We start from the raw sequence: 16,064 nt of genomic DNA on the forward strand, positions 1-16,064 counted from the left end.
CCTAAATAGACACTTTTTGAAGTGGACATACAGAAGGCCAAGAGACATATGAAAACATGCCCAAAGTCACTAATCATCTGAGAGATGTAAATCAAAATAACAATGAGGTACCATCTCACACCTGTCAGACTGACTATCATCAACAAATCAACAAATGACAAGTGCTGGCGAGGATGTGTAGAAAAATGAACCCCTCTTGCACTGCTGGTGGGAATGCAAACTGGTGCAGCCACTGTGGAGAACACTATGGAGTTTCCTCAAAAAACTAAAAATAGAACTCCCATTTGACCCAGTAATCCCACTTCTAAGAATTTATCCCAAGAAACTAGAAACACCAATCAGAAAGGATATATGCACCTCTATGTTCATAGCAACACAATTAACCATAGCTAATATTTGGAAACAGCCTAAATGCCCATCAGCATCCAAGTGGGTTAGAAAACTATGGTACATCTAAATAATGGAATACTACACTGCTATAAAAAAGAAGGAATTATTACCATTTGCAGCAGCATGGATAGAACTAGAGAGCATTATGCTAAGTGAAATAGCCAGGCAATAAAAGAAAAATACATGATCTCACTCACTTATGGAAAATAAAGAACATTATAACCTGATGAACAAAGAGATAGATACAGAGGCAGTAAAGCATGGAACAGACTCAAATTACAGTGGGAAGGCTGGGGAGTGTTGGGGAGGAGGGGAAAGAGATCAACCGAAGGACTTGTATGCATGCATATAAGCATAACCAATGGACACAAGACACTCCGGGGTGGGGTGGGATGAGGGCATGCGACAGGGAGTAGGGGAGGCTGGGGGAAGGTAAATGAGGGGGAAAAAAATGGAGATATATGTACTACTATGTGTAATACTTTCAACAATAAAAAAATCTTTATTGTTGAAAGTATTATAATACTTTCCTACCGGCCCCCTCCACCTGGTTCCCACCTCATGCCCAGCCTTCAACAATGTATTGTCTGTGTCCAAAGGTAATGCATAAATGCATAAAAAATTTTTGGTTAATCTCTTCCCACCTACCTCTGCCCCCTTCCTTGTGAGATTTGTCAGTCTGTTCCATGTTTCCATTCCTTTGATTCTATTTATATGATCAGTTTATTTTGTTCAATAGCTTTTGTGTTCATTTATTTTGATTTTTAGATTCAATTGTTGATAGATATATATTTATTGCCATTTTATTGATCATATTTTGATTTTTTTCTTCTTCTTTTTCCTCTTCTTAAAGAAGACCCTTAAACATTTCATGTATTCCTGGTTTGGTGGTGATGATCGTCTTTAGCTTTTATTTATTTGTCTATTTTGTCTGTGAAGCTCTTTATCTGACCTTCAATTCTAAATGATAGCTTTGCTGGGTAGAGTAATCTTGGTTGTAGGTCCTTGCTATTCATCACTTTGAATATTTCTTGCCACTCTCTTCTGGCCTGCAAAGTTTCTGTTGATAAATTATCTGTCAGTGATATGGCTCTCCCTTATAGGTAACTAACTGCTTTTCTCTTGCTGCTTTTAAGATTCTCTCTTTGTCTTTAACCCTTGGCATTTTAATTATGATGTATATTGCTGCAAGCCATTTTGCATTCCTCTTGTTTGGGACTCTCTGCACTTCCTAGACTTGTAAGTCTATTTCTGTTCACCATGTAGGGGAAATTCTCTGTCATTATTTCTTCAAATAAGTTTTCAATATCCTGCTCTCTCTCTTCTTCTGCCACTCCTATAATGTGAATGTTGGTATGTTTGAAGTTCTCCCAGAAGCTCCTTACACTAACTTCATATTTTTTATTCTTTTTTTCTTTGCTCTCCTAATGGGTGTATTTGCTTCCTCATAATCCAAGTTGTTGATTTGATTCTTGGAATAATCTATTGTTAAATCCATGGAAATTTTTCTTTATTTCAGTTAGTGTATGCTTAATTTCTGACTATTCCTTTTTTATGTCTTTGAAATTCTCAGTAAGATCCTTGAAAGTCTCACTAAGTCCTTTTACAATCTCATTAATTCCCTTGAGATTTTCTTTAAGTCCTTTGAAGCTCTCACTAAGGTCCTTGAGTAGCCTTATAACTTTTGTTTTGAACTCTGTATCCAGCAATTTGCTTGCTTCCATTTCTTGCATTTGTAACATGTTCCTGGTCTACACATTTTGGCTGCTTCCCTGTATTTGTTTCTATGTATTAGGCAGAGCTGTTATGTCTCCTGGAGTTTGTAGTGTGGCCTTGTGTAGTAGGTGTCCTGTAGGGCTTAGTGGCTCAGTCTCCCCAGTCACCTCAGCTGGGCACTATAGATGAGCTTTTGTGTGGTCTGTGAGCATAATCTTGTTGTAGCTGAACCTTGATTACTGTTGGCATCACTTGGAGGAATTTACCTCTAGGCCAATTATCTGTAAGAACCAGCTGTGTCTACAGTGAAAGAGCTACTGTGCAGGAGACACCCCGATGGAGCAGGACTTGCTTCAATGGGGCTTTGGTGCTCACTGAGTTTGCCTCTTGAGTGTGTTGCTTGTGGATTCATAGAGTTGTAACCTGCTAAGATCTGATGCTGTCCGCTGGGGTGCATTGGCTCTGGGACTTCCTGGGAAGTGCAAAGTCAGACACTGCCTGGGGCAACCTAGCAGGAGCTACAGAGAGATCTGAAGATCACTGGTACTTGTATTTGGCTAGGAAGTACCCAGGAAAGGCCCAGCTGTGAAGCAAAGCAGGCTGGTGGTAGGTTCAGGTCTTAGGACTTTTATTGATAGGTTTGGGGCAGGCTGACTCTAGCTGCTGCTTGGTTAAGAGATTTTAGCAGAGTCTAAAGCCTGAGCCAGAACAGGTCATTCATATGAAAAAGCAACTACAAACCTCTTGTGTGGGACTACACATTTGATGGGGTGTGGTCTCAAGGAATCACCAGGGCAGAGAAAACATTGTGGGTTGTGCTGATGGAAACAAAGATATGGCTGCCAGTCAGCTATGTGATGGGGGAGTCCCAGCATAGGAACAATGACCCCTGTGATCATCCCTGTCTGGGAGAAAACTGAACCTGAGTTCCTGTCAGATAGTCTAGTTCCTCCCCATATGTCCTTGATTCCCCCAGAACTCAAAGGAAGCAAGACAGTGTAAGTTTGTGTGTGGGCCCTTTTCAGAGGAACACCTGTGTCTCCAGCAGCCCCCATGTCACTCAGCCACAGTCCCTGCTGTTTATTACAGCCAGAGGTTAAGGGGACCTCTCTTTCCAGCTCTGGAAACCTGGCCTGGGGGTCTGGTGTGTGGCTGGTCATGGAAGTCCTTGGAGACATCCCTCCTGATTAGAATAATGCTACACATGTGTGTCAGACCAGCCTGCTCCATGCCCCTACCCCTCCTACCAGTCTCAATGTGCTTTCTACTTTACCTTTTTAGTTGTAGGACATCCATTCAGTCATATTTTAGGTCGTTCTGAATGATGGGTTTTCTGTACTTTAGTTGTAATTTTGATGTGGTTGTGGGAGGCAATGAGTACAAATAGTTAGCTATGCTGCCATCTTGGTTCTCCCCTTAGCACAAACTTAAATAATACTGAATCATTATAAATATACCATAATTACATAATTACAAATATACCATAACATTTTTCAGGACATTCAAATATATTATATTTCCTTGTGTTTACCAATATACTTAGCATTTTCTTTTTCCCTCCTATTTCTTTTAGAATTAATGTTTTATTATACACATTATTATAGGTACCTAAAGTGTAAATAACCCAGGAGAGTGATGGTGTATTTTGCATAGTTGTATTCTCCAACATGTCTACCTATGTGTCTCACATAGTAGGTACTCAATAACTTCTGATTCAATGCAAATTATTTGGATCTATACATTATGTATAAATCTATTGCATGCTTCCTACTTGAATGAAATAGATTAGGATATATTTCAAATAAGGCAGGTCAATTCCCTTTCTTTATTTGTAATTTCATTGTATTTAATATATCCTGTAAGTCACTTTCTAAAAGTTAGTAACTCTGCCCTAACCGGTTTGGCTCAGTGGCTAGAGCATCAGCCTGCGGACTAAGGGGACCCAGGTTCAATTCCGGTCAAGGTTATGTACCTTGGTTGCGGGCCCATCCCCAGTGGAAGGGGTGCAGGAGGCGGCTGATTGACGTTTCTCTCTCATCGATGTTTCTAACTCTCTCTCTCCCTTCCTGTCTGTAAAAAATCAATAAAATATATATATTTTTTAAAAAGAGTAACTCAGTTAACACTACATTAACTCTTTCAGTACCGAATGGAGCCATTGTGTTTTAGAGATTGAGTTACTACAGGTCACTGTTGATCATAAGGTTTACTAAAGAAGTTTAGAACACTGAACTGACACTTGAATAAGCAATATTTCATGTTAATGTTCTATGTAAGAGAAAACACAAGAGCCAATATTATACCAATAGTCCAATACTTTTATTGAGAAAAATCTGTCAAATTAAAAAGAACTTGTGTGTCTAACTATCATTGTCTCACATTACTTTTTAGAGTATATGAACTGGTTTAAAGTAAAAACAATATGCAAAATGTCTTTTGTTTATAATTCAAGAAAAATATGGTCTTCTAATGAAATAAGCTAGAAAAGGTAACAATTTAATCTTCTGTCTACAAAACACTTCAGTTTTATTTTCTCTCCTAAGAAAATTTCATCGTGTATAGAACAAATAGAGCTCAGTGAAGGTGAAGCATACATATCACATTGCATCTGCCTAACTGAGCAAAAAGAAATAAAAACTCTGCAATTTGTTTGTTTTTATTTAACTTTATTTAAAGTTATGTAACTTTAATACCACAGTCTTGGTCTTGTGATCTAAAATAAATAAAAGCATATGGACGTTATCTCCCAAGAACTGTGCTAACTTAAAAGTTACCATAAAAACATCTATTGCTACTTTAAGCTCACATTACAATAATATAATTTGATCTTCTTATTAATTTTTAGGAATAAAATCCTGATTGGCTTTCTTTCTCATTTGCTCTCTCTCTGTCTCCCTCTCTCTCTTACCTTTATATGGGTGAATGAGCTTGGGGAAATGAGACACTGAACAATTTAAATTTTGTTTCTAGAAGTCAGGATACAAAAGTCAGTTTTTCACCATTTTCCTATTTACATGTATAAAGCTTAGCAAAGTAATAAAACGGTGGACCTTTGTTTTCCTCATATGTAAAATTCAAAGATTTCAGACAAATTCAATTTTATAACATTTAATAATTTCATACAACTAACCTCATACCCATTATTACCCTTTACTTTTGTCACAATTGCTTGTAAATCACTAACTCTGGATTAATTTAACCATTTGTAATCTCCATGTGTGCATAGCAGAGATTTGTAAAAATGTATGATTTAATTAATATTTTTTTTACCAACTCCTTTTATCGGGCACCTTTCAAAGGCTCTGAGAAATGGAAAATAATAGGAGAGGCAAACTGCCTACTTGTATTCTAATGAGGGACACAGATTAAAAGTGATATAAATTAGGAAAATTCATGGTAATTAAATAATATAAGCACTAAAGAAAAAGAAATGAAACAAGGAAAGAAAGGGGTTTGGTAGTACGTTCAAAGAAGGCTTCATGAGAAATCAATCTTTGAAGGAAAATCTGCAGAAAGCGAGGATGTTAGCCGGGCAGGTAGGAAGAGCATGACTAGCAGAAGGAACAGCAAGTGCAAAATTCTGAGGCTAGAGCAGGTCTGGCATGGCTTCAAGTTGCAAGAAGGAGTCTACTGCATTTACACAAGGGGCCAAGAGAGGTTATTAAATGTGATTAAAGTCAGGATAGTTACTAAGATACATGAGTCTTAGAAAGCATTTAGGAACGGACTTTCTAATGTAATGTAATGTGACTGTGGGAGTTGGCAGGTCTAAAATCTGTAGAGCAAGCCAACAGACTGGAAACTCAGGTAGGAATTGTTATATAAATGGGCCAAAAATGACTCCTTTATTGGCTCTTAAATTATTTACCTCTTCACAAGAAGCTAGGGATGTTAGCCCTGGAGCTGCAAAGGCCCATTCCACTATTCCATCAAACCACCTACTACAAGATGATGGGCAACATGGAAAGATCAGTGAGTCCCATGAGCATAGACCCATTGTCATGCTTCTTTTGCTGAGTTTTTTTATTATTGGCGTGGAATACTACAACCATTTTCCTATTTACATGTATGAGCCTTTGTTTTCCTCATATATAAAATTCAAAGATTTCAAACAAATTCAATTTTATGACATTCTATCCATCGCTCTTTCCTACATACACACTCCTTCTTATTTATTACAGATTCTATGGTTTCCCATCTTAAAATTTTATATTAAGAAGAGAATATGAAGTGGTAGTAAATAAGGCATTCTGTGTGCAAATAATGGTAGTTTTGTGAGACATATTACATATAGGGAAGGTAAATCTTTATCCAGGATAAATTTCTATTTCAGTAATAATATCTTTTTTATAGCAAAAGTGAAGAAATATAATCAAACTGCAAACCTGGAAACTGGCTGATCACCCTAAGGAATAGTGCCATAATGTGGGCTATGTCAATATGTTTTGACAGCCTAATATGTACACCAAGCATACGATAAATTAATCCAACCTAACTGATCCAGGTGTGTGTGTGAGAAAATAGGAGAATCAAAAGTAGATCCAGTGACATGAGACCATTGAACAGATTGTCAAATCTCAGAGGGAAGGTGGGTGGAAAGAGATCAACCAAAGAACTTGTATGCATATATCTAAAACCCATGGACACAGACAATAGGGTGGTGAAGGTCTGGGGGAAGTGGGGAATGGGCTACAAGGGGCCAAAACAGGGGCGGGGAGCGGGGGGTGGAAAGGGACTTATGGAATACTTATAACAATAGAAATTAATTAAATTTTTTAAAAGAATCTCTTATGTTTTTGAATGTATGGCTAGTTGGCAGGGGGTTGAAGATTATTTTTATGAGACAGTTGGAGGGAACAGTGATAGAGGGAGTGTGTGTGTGTGTGTGTGTGTGTGTGTGTGTGTGTATGGCAGCAATTGTACAAGGTTAAATACTGCTGAGATAAAAATTCAGATAACACAATGGATTTGCGTTTTGCAATATGAAGTTCATTTGTACCTTTGACAATGGAAAATTCTTTATAATGAGAAAAATAAAACATGCTTGAAGTATTTTAAGAAGAGAATATGAAGTTGGTAGTACATAATGAATATAGAAAACTTTCTTTAGAAGATAGGTGAACTAGAACAAAAAAATTGATCAGTGTTTCAGGAGTGGCTTTTCAGAAATTCTCACAAAATATATATTATGTTAACATTTATTTATTCCAGTATTCCTTGTTTCTACTAATTGGGGAGCTGGTGTTTTATAATTTCACAGTTCTGCCATTGCTCAACATTCCTTTTAATACAGAAACTCAGTTGTTTCGATAATAAGGCTTGTTCAAGTCATATAATGTGATCCATGGTCTGCTTCCTTGTGTAAACTGTTATTAGAACACCATCCCCCCATTCCTTTAAGTATGGCTAAAACCTGCTTTCCTGCTGCAATGGCAGAGTTGAGAAGTTGATAACAGGGATTTTGCAACTCACAAAACCTAAAATATTTACCAGATAATTCTGTATAGACAAAGGATGTCAGTCCTTGATCAACTCATCTAATTGCTATAAAGTCTTCTTTTAACTTCATTCCTTTTTAAAATCAACATGAGTATATCTTTTATAAACATCATATGATTGGATTAGGTCATTTTATTATCTAGTCTGACAAAATCTACTTTGCCAAGGTAACTTATTTCATTAAAGATTTTATTATTATGCATATACATGAATAACTGACTACCAACATAATAAAAAAAAATTTAATCTCCTGCTTTATTCCTCTCTCACGTGTTGCCCTTTTTATTGAATGATGTTTTGTTGTTCCTCTGTATTTTCCTTCCACTGATCTGAAAAGTAGATCATTTGCTTTTGTTTTCATACTGAACATCTTTGAGGTGTTAACATGTAATTTTAAATTAACAAAGTTAAATGTTTATCCATATGTCTGAAAATACAAGGGCATTCGAATATTTTGATAATAGATTACCTTCTTTCAAGTACATGTAATTATTTTTCATTATTTTGGATATGGTATTCTAACCCAAAACGTAATAAGGTTATTTCCAAAAATGGAACTCCAAAATATGGAATAATCTTCCTTCACTGCAAATCCTAGCTGGAAAATTTCTTCTGGAGACTTAACTTGTTTATGAACAACTATTTCAGGTTGATGTCCCAAATAAAAATACATTTAATTTACTTGGCCTTTAAAACTAAGTTCATTCAATGCAATTATGTTTCCAATATTTGAAATATCACCCAGAAGACCCATCATGAAAAATTCTATTAGTTTCTAATATATTGAACCATTTTAAACAAATATAATGGAAATTTATGTTCAGTTATGCCATTGTATTGAATGTGATTGAGTACAAGGACCCATGTGTAAGGTAATAGTTATGTTGACAAAAGTTATGTTAGTTTTCAATTTAATGAGATCATGGTTACCCAAGACAGATTTAAATCTAATTCTAAGATTATTAAAAATAACTTCTCTTCTTCACCTAAATTTCTGAATATAATAATTGAAAACAGATTCTGAAGTTAAATAGAATAAAATATGTGGACCTCGAATTGAATTAAGCATTTTCTATTTTGCTGCTTAAATCTCTTAACAGATGGTTATTGAATTTCAGCATCAACTTGTACTTTGAGTCCAAGAAGTAGTGTCTGAGTTAAGAAAGACACATGCAAAAGCATAAACATCTATCCGGCGCCTTTGAGGAACAAGAACAAAGGAGACACTTAAAGCAGCAAAACAGGAAACCTTGTGGTCAGTTTCTTTTGAATGTGAGCTTTCATTATCTCAAAGCGTTTCCCTTGAGATCTAGAAATATGAAATCAAAAGTTCCATGGAAGATTGATGAAAGGAAAATGATTAACTGCTGTGAGAAAAGAATGTAAATAAACCTAAGCAGCCTGTCACTAGATTTTCTAATTATAAAATCATTTTGTAATATTGTAGAAATTTTCACTGTCTAAAGTGTTTGTATATTAACTTTGAAATAATGTTTCAATAAGGAGGGAGGAGCCAGAGGTGGGTATAGGGGAGATAAATGGTGATAGAGATTTGAGTTTGGGTGGTGAACGCACAACACATTGAACAAATGATGTATTATGGAATTGTGCACCTGAAACCATATGATGTTGTTAATCAGTGTCACCCCAATAAATTCAGTTATTTAGTGACAATAAAAACTAACATGTCAGCTACAAGAATGAGAGATCTAATGCTGCAGACAGTCATATGGATAAAGCTTATAAATATCATAGTGAGCAAAAGCAGCTGATTCCAAAAGGCACGCCCTGCAGCATTTTATGTATTTAAATTCTTGGGGGAAAAAATAAAATTAAACTATGATGTTTAGGGACCTGCACTGAGTAGAGTTAGTAAAAGAACTGTACAATGGATTGCCATGAAAATAAAAAAGGAAAAAACTATAACATATAAGTATAGTATCTATACTAATAAAAGCTTAGGTGGTCCTCGCGCCCTTGCGTGATGCCTCATGTCATCACAAGATGGCTGCCACAGGATGGCCACCACAAGATGGCCAGCAGGGGTGGGCAGTTGTGGACAATCAGACTGGCAGGGGAGGGAAGTTTGGGGCAATCGAGCTGGCAGGGGAAGGCAGTTGGAGGCAACCAGGCTGGCAGTGGAGGGCCCTGCACCCTATATAGGGTATGGGGGATCATCAGGAGAAGGGCTGGCCAGGTGAAGAGACTGTGGGCCAATCAGGATGGTGGGGGCCCATCGAGGGTTGGGCCGGCAAGGGCGAGGGGATGCAGGAGGTTGGCCAACTAGCCCTGCCCCCTATTGGGGTTGGAGAGGCCGATCAAGGGCGGGGATGCTGGGGGGAGGAGCTGTGAGAGGTTGGCCAGCTGGCCCCACCTCCCAATCAGGCTGGTTCGCTAGCCATAGTGGGCATCATAGCATCTGGTCTGAACATTCCGGTCATTACAGCGTTCTGGTCATCAGCTTTTTATATATACAGATGGCATGCAATTATCAAGGCACAACTTTTACAATCTAGAGACAAATTATTTATAAGAAAAATATAAAACACTAAAATTAACCCCCAAAAGCAGAAACTTCAATATACAAAAAGCATGAAAGAGACTGGAAAGGCATTTAAAATTACTTATTGAAACCAAGACACCACGACCACATTGCTTTAACTGAGAAAAGGCTAATTTATGAAGAAGACATTTTCCTCAAATTATGTAAATGCTTGCAGAACATATAAAAGTGAAAACTTTCCCCAGTTATTACATTGGAATAACAGTAATTCCAAAACTATAAAAAGTCATAAATATGTGACTATTACATATATGTGATCGTGTGCACATATTCAGCACTTTCATTCCTTAAAACTTATATCAGGCACTTTTTATTACATCTATTATGTAATGCTGTGGTTAAATTTTAGAATAAAACTCATTAATTGATAAACTACATCTACACATACCAAAAATCAATATACTATACCAACAGTAATATAGTGAATAAAGGTAATTAATTAATAATAATATATTTCAATATGGAAATTTTTCATCTTAAACTGCACTAGAAAACAATAGTTGTAAGTATTCAGATTCAGATGTTTATACCTATAAAAAGAATCATTATTTGCAGATGACATGATATTGTACATAGAAAACCCTAAAAACTCCACCAAAAAACTACTAGATTTAATAAATGAAATTAGGAACGTAGCAGGATACAAAATTAATACCCAGGCATCCAGGGAATTTTTATACACTAAAATTGAACTCTCAGAAAGAGAAAATAAATAAACAACCCCATTTACTATTGCAACAACAAAAAATAAGATAGTTAAGAATAAACTTAACCAAGGATGTAAAAGATCTGTACTCAGAAAACTACAGAACCTTGAAAAAGGGGATAAAGGAATATATAAACAATTGGAAGAATATACCATGTTCATGGGTTGGTAGAATCAACATCATTAAAATATCCATACTACCCGAAGCAATCTAAAGATTCAATGAAATCCCTATTAAAATACCAATGGCATATTTCACAAATCTAGAACAAACTCTTCAAAAATTTATATGGAACCAGAAATGACCCCAAATTACTCCAGCAATCTTAAGAAAAAAGAATAAAGTTGGAGGGATCACAACACCAAATATTAAGTTTTGCTACAAAGGCACTGTAATCAAAATAGCCTGATACCAGCACAAGAAGAGACAAACAGACCAATGGAACAGAATAGAGAACCCAGAAATCGAACCAAACCATTATGTTCAATTAATATTTGACAAAGGAGGCAAGAACATACAATGGAGTCAAGATAGTTTCTTCAATAAATAGTATTGGGAAAATTGGACAGGTACATGAAAAAAAATGAAACTAGACCACCAACTTGCACCATACACAAGAATAAACTCAAAATGGATAAAAGAAGTAAATGTAAAAGTAAAAAAAAAAAATCCTTGAAGAAACCATAGGAAGCAAAATCTCAGCAATCTCTCAAAGCAATATATTTGCTGATGCATCTCCTAGTGAAAGGCAAACTAAGGAGAAAATAAATAAACGTGACTACACCAAAATAAAAAGCTTCTGCACAGCAACAGAAACCATCAACAAAACGAAAAGGGAGCTCACTGCATGAGAGAATATATGGTAGATCTGATAAGGGGTAAATTTTCAAAATATATAAAGAAGTCCTACAACTTAACAAAAAGAAGATAAACAACCCAATTAAAAACTGGGCAAATGACTAAATAGACACTTCTCCAAAATGAACATACAGTTCGAAAATGCTCAAAGTCACTAATCATCAGAGAGATTCAAATTAAAATGACAATGAGTTATCATCTCACACCTGCCAGAATGGCTACCATCAACAAATCAATACATGACACGTGCTCACAAGGATGTGGAGAAAAGGGAATCCTAGTACATTGCTACTTGGAACGCAGACTGGTGCAGCCACTGTGGAAATCAGTATGGAATTTCCTCAAAAAATTAAAAATACAATTGCCATTTGACCCAGTGATTCCGCTGCAGGGAATATATCCTAAGAAGCTGAAGCACCAATCAGAAAGAATATATGCAGCCCTGTGTTCATAGCAGCATAATTTACAATAGCTCAGATCTGGATACAGCCCAAGTGCCCATCAACAGATCAGTGGATAAAAAGCTGTAGTACATTTATTCCATGGAGTACTACGCACCATTAAAAAAGAGGGATCTCTTACCGTTTGAGCCAGTATGGAGGGACCTGGAGAGTATTATGCTGAAGGGAATAAGCCAGTCAGAGAAAGACAAGTATCACAAGATCTCACTCATATGTGGAATTTAAGGAACAAAATTAACTGATGAACAAAATAGATCCAGAGACACAGAAACATGGAACAGAGTGCCTAATCTCAGAGGGAAGGTGGAGGTGGTGAGTGGGTGGGGAGAGATTAACTGGGAAATTTATATGCATATATGCACAGCCCATGGACACACATAATAGAGTGCTGAAGGCCTGGGAGGGGTGGGTATGGGATGGAGGGAGTCAATGGGAAAAAAAGGGAGACTTCTGTGATATTTTCAACAATAAAGATAAATTAAAAGGAAAACAAAGAATCACCGTGAATATAGCATTTCAGATGTGGAATCACAGAGTTGGGCTGGATTAGCTACTCCACCTGGCTGTTGGTGAAGGCATTTTAGAAAATAACTGGCAACTTTTCGTTTGAACTACACAGATTACAGTGTTTCCTTAACACTTTGCAAAGTCGGCTTATTTACTAATTTCCCCCTGAGTAGAACTACTATAGAAGGTTTTCAGTCACAGTTAGATGTTCATAAAACTTATTAGAAGAAAATTATTCTATGACCAAGCATGGCTTTGTAACAACACAAAAACAAGCAAATGTTTTGATATTAGGAAACTTAAAAGTAAGAATTATGATATTAACACAGTAAATCAAAATTATGATTTTAGTAATATATGCTAAAATGAAATTTTAATAAGTTTAAGAGCCATTCTAAGAAAAAATATAAATTCAATTAAAGTAGTAAGTGATAAACACTACTTTCAATATTAACAAGCATGATGACAGAGAAATTTTAAAATCATTTCCAAGATTATGATAAATAAGCATTGTCATGTACTCTTACTATTTTTTAAATGTTGAAATCGAAGTTCAATATTAAATGAATTCCAAAGTATTTAGATAGTAAAATTGCATATTAACCAATAAAATATCTTACATGTCAATGAAATAAAAATTATATGATAATTTTAAGATACTTTTAAAAAATCTACTAAAATAAGTAAAGGAATTTAATGAGTGGCTAGATGCATGGAAAATACACACAAAACAATTTTGTTGTTGTTAATCCTCACCCAAGGATATTTTTTTCATTGATAAGTTAAAGAGAGTGGAAGGAGAGAGAGAAACATAAATATGAGAAAGACACAATTAGTTGCCTCCCACATGCTCCCCCCACAGGGTCTGGGGATCAACCTTTAACCCAGGTATACGTCCTTGACTGGGAATCAAACCCAAAACCTTTTCGGAGCCAGGGTTGACACTCTAACCCAGGGGTGGGCAAACTTTTTGACTTGAGGGCCACAATGGGTTCTTAAACTGGACCAGAGGGCCGGAACAAAAGCATGGATGGAGTGTTTGTGTGAACTAATATAAATTCAAAGTAAACATCATTACATAAAATGGTACGGTCTTTTTTTTCAATAGTTTTATTCATTTCAAATGGGCCGTGGGCCGTAGTTTGCCCACGGCTGCCACTGAGAAACCCGGCCAGGGCACAAATCAATATTTTTATTTTGTACACACAATAACCAACTAGAAATAGAATTGAAAAATAAATTTTATTCTGAATAACAATAAAAACTATAAATTTACCACAAAGTTATAGTATTTTCAGTAATTTATTTTGATATAAGAAAATATTTTTATTTTTCCCAATATTTATTCCCAATATTTCTGGTTATATTTTACTGTATCGTCCGATAAAGTTATAGTATTGATAAACATTATTCATTAATTTTATTGAAACTTAAATCAAGAGCTGAACAAATGGATGGGGAACTAGCAATAATAGTGGAATTTTGGTAATTTGAATGAACTATATAATTTTACATTTACACTGAAAATAATAAAATGAACACAAGACAAAAAGCTAAGTCTGTGTAGAAAAACATAAAACATCAAGTATCAGCAGCAAATGCAAATGTATAAAACACACGTACGTTTTAGGTTCAAATAATTAAATGACTGCCTGGGAAACTGAAATAAGGGGGAAATACTTTGGATCCTCAAGGCTGCCACATTTTATCAACAGTTAGTGTTATGAATAGACTCATACTCGTGTTCTTAGCTTGATAAACATGCTCCATTGTGCAATGATGCTTCATTGTATGAAATCTATTGGTACCATCTGTTTCTCATCACAGAAAAGAAAAAACCTGAATGGCTTACTTCATGTCTGTAATGTTACAGAAATGATATTTCTCTGAGTTATTGGGGATCTCACTATATACACAAGATATTTTAAAAAGTCTAAGCTTTCAAAATTATTGATAGTGTTTTTAAGAATATAAAATTCTCAACACTCCTATCTTTAGGCTCTGTATAAGTTTTCCACTGGTAAAGAACTCTGACGTAAAGGAGTCCAACAAAGACACTGATTCTGGGTTCTTCCGTTATATTTGGAAACTGTAATTCACAGTACGATGGAAATTACCACAGCACTTTATTGAGTGTCTAGGGGAGAAATAACTTTACTATAATCACAGATGCAATAGTAAAGAACTCGATTAAGCAAAGCCAGCAGATTAAATTGCCCTGAGGACTGGATGAATAAGCACCACAAATGAGGAAGATTTACCCTTTTAATCAGCCAAGTCTGCACCTGCAGCAGTGCTGTAGTACACAAGTAGCGTGACAGACTTAACCAAGTCAAATGCATGAGGCAAATAGTTTATCAGTCAGGGTGTTTGAGTGGAATGCAAGAGAGATAAGATTTAATAAAACCAGCTAGGAAATTTTAGCATATGCCAACATCCTGCAGATTGTACTGTAGTTGATTTTTAAAATAAAAAATTGCCTTCTGGCCAGGTAAAATGTTAATCTACTGCATAGTGAAGGTGCCTTTATTAGTAAACACTCTAGAAAATGAATCCATAATCATACAGGCTATGAAACCTCTAACTCCAAGGAATTCTTAGGAAAGACAAGACTACTTCTTTAGAGGCCTCAATTAAAAAAAAAAATGGTTACTCTGTTTTTACTATATAATCATTTTTAAAAATAATGAATTTGACAAATAAAATATCTAGTATTGAAATTTCCTCTTATTACTTCACATCTATAAAATTATAGATCTTATAAATATCCAAGAAAATATTTTCCAAATATTGTTAATAATAAGAATTCAAAGTGTCTCTAAGAGATTAGAACTGCCTGAGTACCAGGTGGCAGAGGACGATGTGTCTTTATTGGAGACACATACTTGTAGATTTGAGAGGGGTTTTACATATAATCTGACTCAAACTCCTATTCTGCATAGATATATATTTAAGTGAGCTGCTCAGGAGCTATGGAGCCATATATAGATTTTGAAATTTTTTAAAAGGAAATATTCCTACTCTACACCATTTGCTAATCATCAATTAGTTTAGACACTACTTATACACTAAAATATTTCAACCTCAATTGCTCCCTTGCACTTAGTCTTGTATTTTTTATTTAATTACATTTGTTGATAATATTGTATGTTTCAAGTGTACAGTTCTACATACATTATCTGTATATTGCATTGTGTGCTCACCTCACGAAATCTGTATTTCCAACTTGGTGCCTTCATGTCTGACTAACATTGTAAATGCATTTTCATCTGTTGTATTGTCTGTCCCTGTTATGCAAGATCCACTGTCCTGTTCCTTTCACTTTTTATTTACTCATTTACTCAATAATTAATACTAACTATA

At 35.6% G+C, this 16,064-nt stretch overlaps 1 long non-coding RNA gene across 1 annotated transcript in view; it reads left to right on the forward strand.

The window, feature by feature from the left end:
* LOC107184405 overlaps positions 1-13,500 on the forward strand; it is a 14,590-nt gene extending 1,090 nt beyond the window's left edge. The window contains exons 2-3 of the long non-coding RNA XR_001515238.1: positions 9,686-9,689; positions 13,490-13,500. This is a non-coding gene — a long non-coding RNA (uncharacterized LOC107184405). The remainder of the gene's footprint in view (positions 1-9,685; positions 9,690-13,489) is intronic.
* The last annotated feature ends 2,564 nt before the right edge of the window (positions 13,501-16,064 follow it).

This window comes from Myotis davidii, unplaced genomic scaffold (assembly GCF_000327345.1).
Source record: "Myotis davidii unplaced genomic scaffold, ASM32734v1 scaffold1046, whole genome shotgun sequence".
In the NCBI taxonomy this organism is placed as follows: domain Eukaryota; kingdom Metazoa; phylum Chordata; class Mammalia; order Chiroptera; family Vespertilionidae; genus Myotis; species Myotis davidii.